At 50.5% G+C, this 13,237-nt stretch overlaps 1 long non-coding RNA gene across 1 annotated transcript; it reads left to right on the top strand.

The window, feature by feature from the left end:
- Positions 1-1,208: 1,208 nt before the first annotated feature.
- Positions 1,209-12,998, top strand: LOC141116360 (uncharacterized). Its single transcript, XR_012237028.1, has 3 exons — positions 1,209-1,668; positions 9,467-9,551; positions 12,584-12,998. It is a non-coding gene; the product is annotated as an uncharacterized lncRNA (long non-coding RNA).
- Positions 12,999-13,237: the final 239 nt, after the last annotated feature.

The raw sequence follows: 13,237 nt of genomic DNA, 5'->3' as shown, positions 1-13,237 counted from the left end.
GTGAGGTTTATATATATATATATATATATATATATATATATATATATACAGATAGTGAGGTATATATATATATACAGATAGTGAGGTTTATATATATATATATATATATACAGATAGTGAGGTTTATATATATATACAGATAGTGAGGTTTATATATATATATATATATACAGATAGTGAGGTTTATATATATATATATATATATATATACAGATAGTGAGGTTTATATATATATATATATATATATATATACAGATAGTGAGGTTTATATATATATATATATGTGCTATGGTTTCTCTCCACTAGGGGCACTGCAATCCTCCGTGGCGCTCCTCCCACTGCCCATCTGCAGACTGAAGTCTACTCAGCACAACACTCTTTTCATGCGTTCTGCGGTCAGCCAACCGGCGACCGTTGGGCTCGCACCTGATTGGCTGACCGCAGAAAGTATGAAGAGTGTTGTCCTGAGGAAACTTCATTAAGAGGCGGAGCCTACTCCGGCGACCGTTGGGCTCGCACCAGATTGGCTGACCGCAGAACAAATGAAGGCCTAATTGTATGTGCGCTGCTCACCGCTCTTCATCGGAAGCCCCACCCCTTCACTGCCATGTGTTTGTTAGTTTAGCAGGGTGCGATCGCTCAGACCCGCCCATTCTCCTAAACACACCAATCTTGTTTTAATATCTATCGGGTAGGCGGAGCAGGCACGCCTCTAGCTGAAACCGGCCCCGCCCCTGTAGTCCTATCTCCTACCTTTTGCTGTATTCAAATAGATTTTAATTATCACCTGATGTACTGATAATAGGATGATATGCGGGTGTTGGGTGTCCTTCTATCCCTTATTAAAGATGGCCGCTCCCTCTTCCTAATCCCTCCAGCCACCTATCGTGTATTTGTACACATTAATCTGGGCTCACACTGTTACATTATACGGAGCACAGACACACTGAACCGCTCCTGTGAGCGGCTCTCTACAGACTGATCGCTCTCTGAGCTCAGCGCGCTTATAACGGCTCTGCAACATTGTGACGTCACTTGTTTACCACATTCCAGCTAGAGGCTCCTCCCATTTGTGACGTCACTCTTTTTTTTACCATATTCCATCTAAAGGCCCCGCCCCCTGTGACGTCGCTCTTTTACCACATCCCAGTTAGAGGCTCCCAGGGGCGGTGCGGACTGGGGGGGGGCGGGGCAGGCTCGGCCGGGGGGGCGGGGTGGACATTTCCCCCCCAGGCTGCCACAATTTACATGCAAAACGGCGGCGGCCGCCAGCTATTTTTTTTTTCTCTGAGGAAGTTGGGCCAGGGGCACGGCCGCACGCTGTGGCATTGAGTGCACTAGTTCCAGTGCTGTCTGCACTGCAGAGTACCGCTGCTGGAGGGAGGGAGGGAGGGAGTGGGCGGGGGGAGTGCAGGTGAAAACAGCCTGCCTAGGTGTCTTCTCATCTCCCGTGTGACTCCTCCTTCCCCCCGCCCCCGCCGCTGCTTTTATCCAGAAGGTAGAAGACAAAACATCCAAGCAGAGAGTTGTCCAACTTTTCAAGTTAAATCGCCTTTGATTGGTTGCTAGGGGCGGTCCTAGCAACCAATTATCTGTCTGTTAAATTGAAAGTTGGAAAACTCCTGTCCTCTGATCCAGCATGCCGCATCCTCTGTCTTCTACCTGCAGGTAAGAGAGGGGGCAGTGACATGTGGACTGTGATGCAAGGAAAGAAGGTGGCTGTGGAGGAGACTATTATACAAGGAGGGGGGGGCTGTGTGGAGGAGACTATTATACAAGGAGGGGGGGGGGGCTGTGTGGAGGAGACTATTATACAAGGAGGGGGGGGGGGCTGTGTGGAGGAGATTGGTATACAAGGAGGGGGGGGGGGCTGTGTGGAGGAGATTGGTATACAAGGAGGGGGGGGGGGCTGTGTGGAGGAGATTGGTATACAAGGAGGGGGGGGGGGCTGTGTGGAGGAGATTGGTATACAAGGAGGGGGGGGGGGCTGTGTGGAGGAGATTGGTATACAAGGAGGGGGGGGGGGGCTGTGTGGAGGAGATTGGTATACAAGGAGGGGGGGGGGGCTGTGTGGAGGAGATTGGTATACAAGGAGGGGGGGGGGGCTGTGTGGAGGAGATTGGTATACAAGGAGGGGGGGGGGGCTGTGTGGAGGAGATTGGTATACAAGGAGGGGGGGGGGGCTGTGTGGAGGAGATTGGTATACAAGGAGGGGGGGGGGGGCTGTGTGGAGGAGATTGGTATACAAGGAGGGGGGGGGGGCTGTGTGGAGGAGATTGGTATACAAGGAGGGGGGGGGGGCTGTGTGGAGGAGATTGGTATACAAGGAGGGGGGGGGGGCTGTGTGGAGGAGATTGGTATACAAGGAGGGGGGGGGGGCTGTGTGGAGGAGATTGGTATACAAGGAGGGGGGGGGGGCTGTGTGGAGGAGATTGGTATACAAGGAGGGGGGGGGGGCTGTGTGGAGGAGATTGGTATACAAGGAGGGGGGGGGGGCTGTGTGGAGGAGATTGGTATACAAGGAGGGGGGGGGGGCTGTGTGGAGGAGATTGGTATACAAGGAGGGGGGGGGGGCTGTGTGGAGGAGATTGGTATACAAGGAGGGGGGGGGGGCTGTGTGGAGGAGATTGGTATACAAGGAGGGGGGGGGGGGCTGTGTGGAGGAGATTGGTATACAAGGAGGGGGGGGGGGGCTGTGTGGAGGAGATTGGTATACAAGGAGGGGGGGGGGGCTGTGTGGAGGAGATTGGTATACAAGGAGGGGGGGGGGCTGTGTGGAGGAGATTGGTATACAAGGAGGGGGGGGGGGGCTGTGTGGAGGAGATTGGGATACAAGGAGGGGGGGGGGGGCTGTGTGGAGGAGATTGGTATACAAGGAGGGGGGGGGGGGCTGTGTGGAGGAGATTGGTATACAAGGAGAGGGGGGGGCTGTGTGGAGGAGATTGGTATACAAGGAGGGGGGGGGGGCTGTGTGGAGGAGATTGGTATACAAGGAGAGGGGGGGGCTGTGTGGAGGAGATTGGTATACAAGGAGGGGGGGGGGGGGGGCTGTGCAGGGGACTGAGGTGCAAAGAAAGGGGGATGCAAGGAAGGGGAGCTGAGGACACTGATGTAAAGGGGGAAGGTCTGTGATGTAAGGAGGGGAGCTATGATGTAAATTGGGGGACTTGAATGGATAGAGGTATGTGATGTAAAGATGGCACTGTATTGTAAAGGGGTGCTGTATTGCCACTATTTTTCTTCAGGACGGGTCCAGAGACACAGGTGGAGACCACGGCTGAAGAAATAGGTGGAGAGGTGCCGCAAAAAAACTCCACCCCTTCCACCTCCACCGAATACATGGGCAGGGCAAAGGGGGTGGAGTCAGGGGCAGCAAAATGAGGTTTCGCCTAGGGCAGAGATCTCCAAACTTTTCAAAGGAACACTTTATTGTCCTTTAGGCTTTAGGAGGGCCGGATTGTGGCCAGCAGGGGCAGAAAATGTCATGGGCCCAGCATCAGTGAGAGTAAATATGGCCTCAGGGTTGGTGGACCATAGGAGGAGTATTCCCCCCTATTAGTAGAAGGAATAATATTCCATCATTGGTATCGGTGGAGGATATAGTGCCCCAATTGTTGGTGTCAGTGGAAGGAATTGTTCCCCAAGGGCCGCATAAAGGCTAACAAAGGGCCACATCTGGCCCTCGGGCTGCAGTTTGGAGACAAGCCAAGGCTAACGCTGCGCACTGCCCTAAAACAAAGAGGTATGGAGGTTCAGCTGCCAGCATCTAAAGTCACAATACAGACTCCACAGATAATAGTAAAATAAAAAATGCAGCGCTAGAACAGTAGCATAAAATAATAACAGAAAATCAAGCAGTGATAGAACTAATAAACGTCCAATATCACAAGTCCATATATTGAAGAATGGATATACTGTAGTAGCCAACATCTGTGCTCTGTGCAGATAAAAGGGCTATAAGTGAAGATGGGGTGATATTCCTCCACACCAGAGAGAATCTCGTTCCACAAACAGTGAGAGTAAGTAAGCCTGCTTACCAGTTATCCGTGACCACAGATAAAAGTGGTCTCACCAAGCGTAGGGAAATGGTTCTCCCCAGAAACCTCATAGGCTCTCTTCAATTCTCACCAATCACTCGATACTCCTCTGCTGCCAGAGGAGGAATATTACCCTATCTTCACCTACAGCCCTTTTATCTGCGCGAAGCACGGATGTTGGCTACTATACCCATTCTTCAATATATGGACTTGGGATATTGGACTTTTATTAGTTCTATCATTGCTTGATATTCTTTTATTTTATGCTACTGTTCTAGCGCTGCATTTTTTAAATTTTACTGTAGTTTGGAGACCCCTGGCCTAGGGTGTCAAAAATCCTTACACCAGCCCTGATTTTGGGAGTTGTAGTCCACGCACGCTCACGGTTGGTGGAGAACTGAGAGCAGGGAAACGCAGCCAGGAAACTACAACTCCCAGATCTTGGATGGAGGCAGCAGGGCACGCCAGGGAGTCAGCACCCATATGACTGGCTCGGGCTGCATGTTTAGATGACCCCAGGACTGGAAAAGGCCATGCAAGGACCTGCTGAACTAGCGCGGGCAGCTGCCATCACTGTGGTGAGAGACCCTGACACCCGCAACTGAACCCCACATCCCATTCCCCCCCCCATACACCCTATTTACCCTGCCCCAGGCAAGTGCCCACCCAGTAACCTCAAAATACCTATTAACACTGTGGGTCCTGCTGGGAGCTGTTGATCCTGCTGGGTGCTGGCCATGGCCAGCAGGATCAACAGGCCATGGTAATCTCTCAGCAGGATCCACAGATCAGCAGCCAGCAGGACCCACAGGTCCGCGGGCAGCTCCCAGCATGACCCACAGCGCCTGCTGGCCGCTGGCCTTTGGGTCCTGCTGGCCGCTGACTTGTGGGTCCTGCTGGCCGCTGGCTTGTGGGTCCTGCTGGCCGCTGGCTTGTGGGTCCTGCTGGCCGCTGGCTTGTGGGTCCTGCTGGTCACTAGCCTAGGGTGAACAGACGTCTCTGGTCTTGGGAAAGTCCCCGGACTGAGGACACTGTGCCTGGACCAAGTCTGCCCCCGTTTTGTCCCCAGTTTGCAAGACCAATCCGGGACGGGTGCACCGCAAGCTGGGACAGTGTGAGGGTGCCCAGGGCCCACCCTACCAAGGGTCCTGCTGGGCCCAGCACCACCAGATCACACAGCGAGGATCTCCCACTTACCTGGCGGCCGCTGTCATACAAAGTCCCTCCTCCTGGGCTGGCTCCTATGATAGACAGCACACTGGTGACGTCTATCATAGGAGCCGGTCCAGGAGGCAGGACTTCATATGGCAGTGGCTGTGCCGGGTAAGCGGGAGATCTCCGCTGTGTGTAATCCCGTTGACTCTTCTCTCTAATCCCCATGCACTGAACAGACTGCATTGATGGGCACTGGCGAGGCTGCATTGATGGGCACTGGCGATGGTGAGCTGATTCGGTGGTTTAATGGGCCACTTGACAGGATCTGCCCCCCAGGCCTAAGGCTGTCAGCCCTCCCCTGGAGGCTCCGCCCCTCGCCGTATGTATAATATAATCACCGCCCTTTATAGTATAACACAATGATCTGGGTGTGATATTAATTTGTCCCACGCTTTGATTTCCCTTCAACCCTTATAATAAATGGCTTCAGAAGTGTCCGCCTTTTCTCTGGGAATCCTCTAGTAGCACGTCTCCCCCCCCCCCCCCCAGGTTACAGGGCACGTGGCTCTATAAACATTAGATTGGTGGGCGTGCTTTGCTTCCACAGCTCCTCCTCCGTCTCCTCCCACCCAGTGGTTACATTAATCTGAGCTCAGCGTGCTTATAACGGCTCTGTGACGTCACTTGTTTACCACATTCCAGCTAGAGGCTCCGCCCCTCTGTGACGTCGCTCTTTTACCACATTCCATCTAAAGGCCCCGCCCCTCGCCAGAGTTGGCTCCACCCTCAATCCTATCATCTGTGTGTGTGTGTAGGAAATTTAAACATAATGTATAATATAATCACCGCCTGGTATAATATAATACAATGATCTGGGTGTGATATTTATTTGTCACCCGCTTTGGTTTCCCTTCATCTCTTATAATAAATGGCTTCAGAAGTGTCCGCCTTTTCTCTGGGAATCCTCTAGTAGCCTGTCTCCTCCCTTGTCTCCTCCCCCGTCTCCGCCCTCGTCTCCTCCCTCCTGGCGGTTACAGGGCACATGGCTCTATAAACATTAGATTGGTGGGCGTGTTTTGTTTCCCAGGCTCCTCCCCCCCACACTCTCCTCCTGGTCGGAAGAGGTGATCATGGCTGCGGCTGACGGGAATGATTCTCTGTATCCCATCGCCGTTCCTCAATGATGAGCTGCGGAATGAAGAGCCATGATACTACTACAACCGCCGGCTGGGGGCAGTGCAGGCCTCAGGAGGGGCCCCTCACAGTGTCTGTATAGGGACCCTTACCCTGAGGGGGGGTCCTTCACCTTCTATTCCTGAAGAGGGGGGCCCCTCATAGTGTAACATTGGTGGGGGGCCCTTACTATGCAGGCCTGAGGTGGAGGGGCCCTTCATAGTGTAACATTGGTCGGGGGCCCCTCATAGTGTCAGTATGGAGGAGGAGGGGCCCTTACCTTGTATGATGACAGTGTATTGGCACCTGACCATCAATGGGGCCCTCACTCTGCAGACATGAAGTGGAGGGGCCCTACAGAAGTTAATTTGAGGGGCCCTTACCCTGTCAGACAAAAGAAGGGGACTTTGGCAATAAAAGGGGTTCTGAGTTGGGGGGTCCCTCACAGTGTTGGTATGGGGGACCCTTACCTTGTAGGATTAAAAAGTCAGGGGTCTCTGGCAGTGTCAGTATGGGGATGGAGGGGCCTTCACAGTGGTTATTTTGAGGGGGTCTGTAGGACAAAAGAGGTGGAGGGGCCCCTCACAGTTCTTAGGCCCTGTTCTGGAGGTTTAAGCAGTAAGGGCCCCTGATAGTGCACAGTAAGGGGAGCCTTTACCATGTATGCCTGAGGAGGGGCCCCTGAAAGCATGCTCTGAGCACCCCCCCCCCAATGATGAATACTATCTGGGGCCCCTTTGTATCAGGCTTGAAGTGTACAGCCCCCATGCTATCTGGGAGGGCCTTACCCTTTAAGCCTGAGAACGAAGGGCCCCTGATAGTAAGCAGGGTGGGGGGCATTTTTTTCTTTTTAAGATTTGGGTAATGTTTTAAAAATGTCACTTCCTGTCCCAGAGACACAACAGGAAGTGAGAGGAATCTCTCCTCCCATTAATTGTCACCAGAACAGGTGTCCCCCATTAAAAGATTTCCCTTCGCTTCCTGCTGTGGTGACAACGCTACCATTTTGGATTTCTCCCCTCGTCTTTCAGTGATCACCGGGACTAATAAAGGGGGGAGTTTCCCCAATGAATTCCCACAGCAAGAAAAGCCTGACAGAGGGTCTAATCCTCCCCCAGTCTATACAAAACTAAAAGGTTTTTCCTTAGAGTTGTGTTCCTGGACTTTTTATTTTCATTCAGTCCTGTAGATCCAGTCTGGGAACAACTTCCAATGTATGACACAGAGGTGTCTTCTACCTCTATGAGATTTACATTGTTTGTAACCCAAAAAAAAAGAGGATTCTGTTCCCTTAAAGTATGAATAACAGCACAGAGCTTTGCTGTGTAATTTGGACCCTTCTATCCCCTAAAATACCTGGCTGATCCCCATGCAGGTGGTGTCCTGGCCTGGATCCAAACATCAATGGTTCAAGACTTGAGTTACTATGCTGCCCATTGGCTCCATTTTTGGCGCTGCACCAAAAAGATCTAGAGGAAGCAAAGTGTTCCTTGCAGGGCTTCTTTTCAGCGAGAATGCAGTTCCGGAACACCCAACACTGAATGCATCTAATGGCAGGGGGTGTTGGGGTGTGCATTGATGCTGCCTGCTGGGGGTCTGTTGTTTTAAGGTGTATTTTGTTTCAGGGTATCTGTTGTTGCTGGCTGTAGGGGATCTATTTCACTGCTTTTAATGTTATCCTTAAATTCCATACGATCTACCTAGCAAAATTATAAATGGTTCTGTTTTCTTTAAATAGGGTGGTACTGGGAGGTGGGTAGGCGGTGGAACCATGGAACGGCCCTTGGAGGTGGGTGGGGGTTGGAACCATGGAACGGCCCTTGGAGGTGGGTGGGGGTTGGAACCATGGAACGGCCCTTGGAGGTGGGTGGGGGTTGGAACCATGGAACGGCCCTTGGAGGTGGGTGGGGGTTGGAACCATGGAACGGCCCTTGGAGGTGGGTGGGGGTTGGAACCATGGAACGGCCCTTGGAGGTGGGTGGGGGTTGGAACCATGGAACGGTCCTTGGAGGTGGGTTGGAACCATGGAACGGTCCTTGGAGTTGGGTGGGGGTTGGAACCATGGAACGGTCCTTGGAGGTGGGACCATGGAACGATGGGTAGGGGGTGGAACCATGGAACGGTCCTTGGAGGTGGGACCATGGAACGGTGGGTAGGGGGTGGAACCATGGAACGGTCCTTGGAGGTGGGTAGGGGGGTGGAACGGTTCTTGGAGGTGGAACTATGGAATGGTCCTTGGAGGTGGGTAGGGGGTGGAACAGTTCTTGGAGGTGGGTGGGGGGGGGTATAGCGGTTCTTGGAGGTGGGACCATGGAACGATTGGTAGGGGGTGGAACGGTCCTTGGAGGTGGGACCATGGAACAGTGGGTAGGGGGTGGAACTATGGAATGGTCCTTGGAGGTGGGTAGGGGGTGGAACGGTCCTTTGGAGGTGGGACCATGGAACGGTCCTTTGGAGGTGGGACCATGGAACGGTCCTTGGAGGTGGGTAGGGGGTGGAACTATGGAACGGTCCTTGGAGGTGGGTAGGGGTGGAACGGTCCTTGGAGGTGGGACCATGGAATGGTGGGTAGGGGGGTGGAACGGTCCTTGGAGGTGGGACCACGGAACGGTCCTTGGAGGTGGGACCACGGAACGGTCCTTGGAATGGGGTAGTGGGTGGAACCACGGAACGGTCCTTGGAGGTGGGTAGGGGGTGGGACCACGGAACGGTCCTTGGAGGTGGGACCACGGAACGGTCCTTGGAGGTGGGACCACGGAACGGTCCTTGGAATGGGGTAGTGGGTGGAACCACGGAACGGTCCTTGGAGGTGGGACGGGGGTGGGACCACGGAACGGTCCTTGGAGGTGGGACCACGGAACGGTCCTTGGAGGTGGGACCACGGAACGGTCCTTGGAATAGGGTAGTGGGTGGAACCGAGGAACGGTCCTTGGAGGTGGGTAGGGGGTGGAACCACGGAATGGTCCTTGGAAGTGGGTAGGGGATGGAAACAAGTGGTGACTTGAAATAGGGGCGTACCTGCATCTATTCTCTGAGAAAAACAGCCCTGGTCCCCAGCAGTCACATTGGAGGTTCTGACGTTATTTCTTATTTGTCTGCAGCTCCGTCTGAACAGTATTAAGAAGGTCTCCGCGATTGTTTTGTGTGTAGAAAGGACCCGCAGTGAGCTTCTGCCATTCCTGACAGGTAAGTGTGTCTTATGGGAGAAGAGAACCGACTTTCTTTTGCTTATAATGGAAAATGGCATTTACTGTTTACACCAATTCTGAAAGAGATGCTGTCTCTTGCCCATGCAGGAAAATGGGTCATATGATTCTCCATACCCAAAAGTGCCGGTTATTCTCTAAGGCTCCGTTCACGCTTGTACAACTCCAAAGTCACGTGACTTTGGGGTGCAACTTGGATGTGACTTGTTGTCCCTCTGCAGATGCAGACCCACGTTTGCACCATTGTTGCTTGTAAAACATTCAGGTACGACTTTCATGCAACTTTTGAGGGTTAACCTTGAAGTCTATGGCCCTCATGATGCATGCAAGTCGGACCAAAGTAGTGGATGAACTACTTTGAAGTCGCTGTGACTTTAAAGCTGAGTTTCACTCAAAAGTGGAACTTCCGCTTATGTGTCCCGTCCCCAGTGTCACATTTGGCACCTTTCAGTGGGGAGGGGGGAACGGGTACGTGTTTTTTTGACAGGTACTGTTCCCCACTTCCGGGAGATGGGGCCAGGGCCCCATCTCCCGGAAGTTCGGCCCCTTCCTGCACCGCTGGACCATTTAGAAAGCGCAGCATGCTTCGCACGGTGGGGAACCGGCTGTGAAGCCAAAAAGGCTTCACTGCTGGGTTCCCTTAACAGGAATGACAGCTGAATGACAGCTGATCTGAAGATTGGCCAGGGTGCCGTCATCGAGGGCTTCCTGGACAGGTAAGTGTCCATATATTAAAAGTCAGCAGCTGTAATTTTTTTTTTTTTAAGTTGCTCAAATATGAATCGTTAATATTGGAAAACATTGGCTACGACTCAGTCGCATGACAAATTGCACAAATGTGAAAGGCTGTAAAGGAGCGGAGTGCAGGAAAAGGGAGTATAGGGGGGGTCAGGGGAGGCCTTTCCCAGAATGTTGTCCCTTTTCCCTGCATGGTCAAGTTGAGTCTCTTTAACAACTTTCCCCCTGGAAGATTTACCCCCCTTCATGAACAAGCCATTTATTGGGATACGGCACTGCGTTACTTTAACTGACAATTGCGCGGTCGTGCGACACTTTACCCAAATAAAATTGATGTCCTTTTTTTTCAAAAATAGAGCTCTCTTTTGGTGGTATTTGATGACCTCTGCAGTTTTAATGTTTTGCGCTATAAAAAAAAAAAAAAAGTGACAATTTAAAAAAATATGTATATGTATATATATATATATATATATATATATATATATATATATATATATATATATATATTTTTTTTTTTTTACTTTCTGCTATAAAACATAGCCAATAAAAAAATAATCCCAATAAGTGTATATTGCTTGGTTTGTGCAAAAGTTCTAGCGTCTACAAACTATGGGATTTTTTTTTTTTAGCCTCGGTTCACACCAGAGGCGGCACGACTTGCAGGTCGCCTCACCGAGGCGACCTGCACACGACTGCACGGGCGACTTGCAAAACGACTTCTGTATAGAAGTCTATGCAAGTCGCCCCCGAAGTCGTACAGGAACCTTTTTCTAAGTCGGAGCGACTTGCGTCGCTCCCCTTAGAATGGTTCCATTGTACTGAACAGGACGCTACTTGTCAGGCGACCTAGGTCGCCTGACAAGTCGTCCTAGTGTGAACCGAGCCTAACTAGTAATGGCGGTGATCAGCGACTTGCAGGACTGCAATATTGCGGTGGACAGTCAGGACATTAACTGACACTTTTTGGGGACCAGTGACACTAATACAGTGATCAGTGCTAAAAATATGCACTGTCACTGTACTGACACTGGGTGGGAAGGGGTTAAACATTGAGGGCGATGAAAACCAGGTGTGCCTAGCCTGTGTTTTCCAACAGTGTGGGATGTGCTTTTACTAGGGGAAGTCATGGATCCATGTTCCTGCTTTGCAGGAACACCGGATCCATGCTTTCCTACTGAAAGGACAGCGATTCTGTTTTGTTTACATAGGCAGATCGCCGTTCTGCCTGTGTACTGAACGATCAGCGGGTGCCAGCGGACACCGGGTCTACGGGAGCCACTGATCAACTCCTGCTGTGTAGAATCACAGTGGGAGCAAGCCACAGGCGTGTGTGTGTGTGTGTGTGTGTGTATATATAATATATATATATATAGGTGATGCTGCATAGCATGGCCACCCTGTTGCAGTAAAACTGCTATAGGGCGGTCGGCAAGTGGTTATAAAGCATTTAAGTGTTCAGTAATTGTAAAAGGAAAGCTAGATGTAATTTAGTCCTTTTTAAGTTACCAGGAGGCTTCAAGTTACAGGAGAAGGCTGGTTAGCATAGAGGTATAAGGTCAGAGAAGGGTAACTTAAAGAATAAGGATTCCCAAAAAAGGACAATCTACACATGACAAGGCAGTAATATTGGTGCTGGGGTGTTTATATTCCCTGTTAGTTGAGATTTGGAGTGTTCTCCTTGCTGGAGAGGAAGCTGTAAATGAGAACCTGCAGTGTGAGGATCTCCCTGCTTCATTCATTTTGTGGATATACATTTTCCTGCTTCCTTTTGAATATTCCCTACCAGTCATTGGGGGCAACACTGACATATGGGAGCAAAACCCTAATCTCTACAATGATGGCTGCACCGGCACAAAGATACAGTGCAGTAAAAGGCATTATATGGTAGTAGTGTGGAAAAGATTAGCTTCAGAAATGGTACAGGTAACACTGGAGACTGTTACTTTAAATATGGGGGGTTGGAGAGTGCAAAAACCTGGTGCAACTCTGCATAGTAACCAATCGGCTTCCTTTTGTTTTTTTTTGTTTAAACTTAATTGAACAAGCTGAAGTTAGAAGCTTATTGGCTGCCATGCACAGCTGCACCAGATTTTGCAGTTTTAGTAAATCAACCCCAAATAGTGTGCTTTTATATATTAAAAATTGTTACTAACATATTGATGAACTGTGGAGGGGTTTAAATGAGAGGGACGGGCAAAGATCTTCTGGCCATACTTCTGTGAGCTCCTGAAAGGCAGAGCACAGAGCAGTGACTGACATTCCTTTGTCTTGCAGATACGATCTATGATGAAGATGAAGTGCTGCTGGCTTTAGCTGATAAATTGGGGTCCTTTACTTCACTGGTTGGGGGACCAGAGTATGTACACTGCTTACTGGTAGGTGTCCCTAAATCTACTGCCCTTATTTCTGATTTATAAGACCTTTTCATCTATATCCCAACCCAACCAGCCACGTACAGACCTCAGCAGTCCGTAGTGGGAACATTGATTAGGGTAATCGTATTGATCTCTACTAGCCTCATGTAACGTGTTCCCAGCTTCAAATTTTGTCTTCTACAGCATCTTCCCCACCTCCATTTCCTCTATTAGGTCTGCAGTCTCTGGCAGTCCCCTTAGGCATTATGTACAGTATCTCACAAAAGTGAGTACACCCCTCACATGTTTGTAAATATTTTATTCTATCTTTTCATGTGACAACACTGAAGAAATGACACTTTGCTACAATTTTAAAGTAGTGAGTGTACAGCTTGTATAACAGTGTAAATTTGCTGTCCCCTCAAAATAACTCAACACACAGCCATTATTGTATAAACCGCTGGCAACAAAAGTGAGTACACCCCTAAGTGAAAAGGTCCAAATTGCACCCAAAGTGTCAATATTTTGTGTGGCCACCATTATTTTCCAGCACTGCCTTAACCCGCTTGGGCAT

This window comes from Aquarana catesbeiana, linkage group LG13 (genome assembly GCF_042186555.1).
Source record: "Aquarana catesbeiana isolate 2022-GZ linkage group LG13, ASM4218655v1, whole genome shotgun sequence".
Taxonomy (NCBI): domain Eukaryota; kingdom Metazoa; phylum Chordata; class Amphibia; order Anura; family Ranidae; genus Aquarana; species Aquarana catesbeiana.
This window is presented reverse-complemented; position numbering and strand designations above follow the sequence as displayed.